Source organism: Ovis aries, chromosome 9 (assembly GCF_016772045.2).
Source record: "Ovis aries strain OAR_USU_Benz2616 breed Rambouillet chromosome 9, ARS-UI_Ramb_v3.0, whole genome shotgun sequence".
Taxonomy (NCBI): domain Eukaryota; kingdom Metazoa; phylum Chordata; class Mammalia; order Artiodactyla; family Bovidae; genus Ovis; species Ovis aries.
The window spans coordinates 46,674,522-46,678,764 of record NC_056062.1 but is presented as its reverse complement, the minus strand read 5'-3'; the positions used below and the strand labels follow the sequence as shown (position 1 = coordinate 46,678,764).

Sequence of the window (4,243 nt, the reverse complement as noted above, 5' to 3'; positions counted from 1 at the left end):
GAACATCTGGAAGTTCACGATTCATGTACAGTTGAAGCCTGGCTTGGAGAATTGTGAGCATTACTTTGCTAGCATGTGAGATGAGTGAATTGTGAGGTAGTTTGAGCATTCTTTGGGATTAGAATGAAAACTGACCTTTTCCAGTCCTGTGGCCACTTTTCCAAATTTGTTGGCATATTGAGTGCAGCACTTTCACAGCATCGTCTTATAGGATTTCAAATAGCTCAACTGGAATTCCATCACCTCCACTAGCTTTGTTTGTAGTGATGCTTCCTAAGGCCCACGTGACTTCTCATTCCAGGATGTCTGGCTCTAGGTGAGTGATCACACCATTGTGGTTATCTTGGTCATGAAGATCTTTTTGTTTAGTTCTTCTGTGTATTCTTGCCACCTCTTCTTAATATCTTCTGCTTCTGTAAGGTCCATACCATTTCTGTCCTTTATTGTGCCCATCTTAGCATGAAATGTTCCCTTTGTATCTCTGATTTTCTTGAAGAGATCTCTGGTGTTTTCCATTCTAATGTTTTCCTCTATTTCCTTGCATTGATCACTGAGGAAGGGTTTCTTACGTCTCCTTGCTATTCTTTGGAACTCTGCATTCAAATGGATGTATCTTTCCTTTTCTCCTTTGCCTTTTGCATATATTCTTAGCTATTTGTAAGGCCTCCTTGGACAACCATTTTGCCTTTTTGCATTTCTTTTTCTTGGGGATGGTCTTGATCATTGCTTCCTGTACAATGTCCCCGACCTCCTTCTTCAGTTACTGTGTCTATCAGATCTAATCCCTTGAATATATTTGTCGCTTCCACTGTATAATCATAAGGGATTGATTTAAGTCATACCTGAATGCTCTAGTGGTTTTCTGTACTTCAATTTCAATCTGAATTTGGCAATAAGTAGTTCATGATCTGGGCCACAGTCAGCTCCTGATCTTGTTTTTTGCTGACTGTATAGAGCTTCTCCATTTTTGGCTGCAAAGAATATAATCAATATGATTTTGGTGTTGACCATCTGGTGCTGTCCATGTGTAGAGAGTCTTCTCTTGTGTTGTTGGAAGAGGGTGTTTGCCATGACTAGTGTGTTCTCTTGGCAAAACTCTGGTAGCCTTTGGCCTGATTCATTTTGTACTCCAAGGCCAAATTTGCCTGTTACTCCAGGTAGCTCTTGACTTCCTACTTTTGCATCCCAGTCCCCTATAATGAAAAGGACATCACTTTTGGTGTTAGTTGTAGAACCGTTCAACCTCAGCTCCTTCAGCATTACTGGTCGGGGCATAGACTTGGATTACTGTGATATTGAATGGTTTGCCTTGGGGACGAACAGAGATCATTCTGTTGTTTTTGAGATTGCATCCAAGTACTGCATTTCGGACTCTTTTGTTGCCTATGATGGCTACTCTATTTCTACTAAGGGATTCTTGCCCACAGGAGTAGATATAATGGTCGAGTTACATTCACTCATTCCAGTCCATTTTAGCTCACTGATTCCTAAAACGTTGATGTTCACTCTTGCCATCTCCCATTTGACCACTTCCAATTTACCTTGATTCCTGGACCTAACATTCCAGGTTCCTATGCAATATTGCTCTTTACAGCATTTGACTTCCATCACCAGTCACACCCACAACTGGGTGTTGTTTTGCTTTGGCTCCATCCCTTCATTCTTTCTGGAGTTATTTCTCTACTCATCTCCAGTAGCATATTGGGCACCGACCTGGGGAGTTCATCTTTCAGTGTCCTATTGTTTTGCCTTTTCATACTGTTCATGAGGTTCTCAAGGCAAAAATACTGAAGTGGTTCTCCCTTCCCTTCTTCATTTTGCACTCACTTGCTGATAATCTCTTTATGTGCTTCAAACCTTTTCAGTCTTACCCCTCTGAGATGTATTCTGTTGTTATCCTCATTTTATAGGGAGGTTGCTGAGGCCCAAGGTCACACTGTGGTCTGAGGCTGAGCTGAGACAGAAACCCAGCTCACCTGACTCCAGGCTTCTGTTCTCACTCGCTCACAGTGCTGTCTGCTTCCAGAAGGCCCATCATTTGGAAGATAGGTTTCCGTAGGCCTGCAGTCCAAGGCCCTTCCCAGCCCCTACTGAGATGCTTGGTTTCTGGGGTAGAGGATCATTTAGGCCAATATATTGGCCTAAATTAAGCTATGGCCTGCCAGGCTCCTCTGTCCATAGGATTCTGCAGGCAAGAATACTGGAATGAGTTTCAGGGAGAACTGAGTCTATCCCTGGGTTGAGAAGATCCCCTAGAGAAGGGCATGGCAGTCCACTCCGGTATTCTTGCCTGGGAAATTCCATGGACAGAGGAGACTGGTGGCTGGTGGGCTATACAGTCCATGAGTTCATAAAAGAGTAAGATATGGCTCAACAACAACAATATGTATATGTGTCTTTGTATGTGTATGTGTGTATGTGTATATGTGTGTGTATATATATGTATATGTGCGTATGTACACATATATATACTCCTCCTACAAGCTTACCCCACATCTCTATGGTGTCTCCCCTGTTGATAAGCTGAGGCAGATAGTAGGTGCACCTGAGGCTTCATTCTTCTTCCTGTCCTAAGGCTCAGAAAGAGCCAGCTAGAATCTACCTGCTCTGGGCTTGCTTCCATCAGCCTGGACCCCACAGGGTGAGGGGTTCCTGCTAAGCTCACAAGCTTTAGGGGCCCCAGAGTCCCTCTCACGTACACTTGTTTGTGGACATAGGACCATATGAACTATATTTTTCCTCCCATGGAAATTTCTCTAGTGCTTCTAAATTATGCATCTTGGAGACGCTGTTTTGTCCTCTGTCAGAGCTTCTTTATAGGGGTGTGGGTACCGATGGGAAGGAGGCCTTGACCTCTCCCCCTAAAGGTGAGAGAGTCTGACCCTACACAAAGCAACATGCATTTGGACTTAGTTTTCATTTCGACAAAGAGGTGATGATTTTCCAAAGTGACATATAATCATTAACGTCCTAGTTGGATTGGAAAATGGATCTCTTTTTGCAGCTTCTGTGCTCAAACCACTTCATCACACTGTTGTCTTTGGGTAATTTCAATGAGAGTAGAGATTGTCTAGCAGAGTATCAGGTCTCCAATAATACGGTGGCTGGGTAAAGGACAGGGGGAAGAGAAGGAATTATGTGAATCATATTCTGTTTCCTAGAATATCTGGTTTGCATGTCTATGGGGGAGCACGGCTGGTCGATGATTCAACACCTACTTAGTGCATTCTGACCTTCTGTGGTACAGGGTTCTGTAATAGTCGGTTGACACCAGGTGTGTAAAATCTACATTTTTTTGTAAAGATATTTATTTATTTACTTTATTTGGCTGCACTGGGTCTTGGTTTCGACACACAGGATCTTTAGTTGCAACGTGTGAACTCTCAGCTGTGGCATATGGGGTCTAGTTCCCTGACCAAGGATCAAACCCAGACCCCCTGCATTGGGAGCCTGGACTCTTAGCCACTGGGCCGCCACCAGGGAAGCCCCTAAAATCTACATTCTTAGCCACAAGGACATCGTTGATTGCAATACTGCTTCAGCGACCTAAGATTTGTATTCTGAAATAGAGCTCATGAAAAGATCTGGTTTGGTCCTAAGAAGAACCTTCTGTTACTGAATATTAAACCCTTATTGTCTATTCTGTAGGAAGGAGATGATTCTGGTTATGATTCTTTGTCTACCTCTGCAGAGTGTGTGTGTATGTGGCTAGTTGGGCAAAATTCAAAATCAGGGACTTCCCTGGTGGTCCAGTGGCTAAGACTCTGCACTCCCAGTGCAGGGGGCCCAGGTTCGATCCCTGGTCAGGGAACTAGAACCCACATGCTGCAAATAAAAATCCCAGATACCACAACTAAGACTCAGCACAGCCAAATGAATAAATAAATGAAAATAAATTTTAAAAATGTTCAAAACCAGAAGATTCCATCTGCAGGTCCCAGGGTCCTTTGAGAGCCCAAGCAAAGGAAAAACTCAAGTGTGGTGCCAGTTTATGCTCTTAAAGGATTCAAGTCTTCTGCCCTGATGGCTTCTATGACAGTGAGAATGAAACAGGAAAGCGTTAGTTGAAGATCACGGAGCCTACTGATCCTGGGAAGAAATTATTGTGATACATTAAGGATCAGGCTAGTTCAGGGAGTACCCTGAAGGTCCAGTGGTTAGAACTCGACCTTTTAATGCTAAGGGTCTGGATTCAATACCTGGTTGGGGAATTGAGATCCTGCAAGCCTGCAAGCTGTGCTTT

General features: G+C 43.6%; 1 non-coding gene across 1 annotated transcript; it reads left to right on the top strand.

The window, feature by feature from the left end:
• The first annotated feature begins 3,738 nt into the window (after positions 1-3,738).
• On the top strand, positions 3,739-3,811 carry TRNAG-CCC (transfer RNA glycine (anticodon CCC)). Its single transcript has one exon. It is a non-coding gene; the product is annotated as a tRNA-Gly (tRNA).
• The last annotated feature ends 432 nt before the right edge of the window (positions 3,812-4,243 follow it).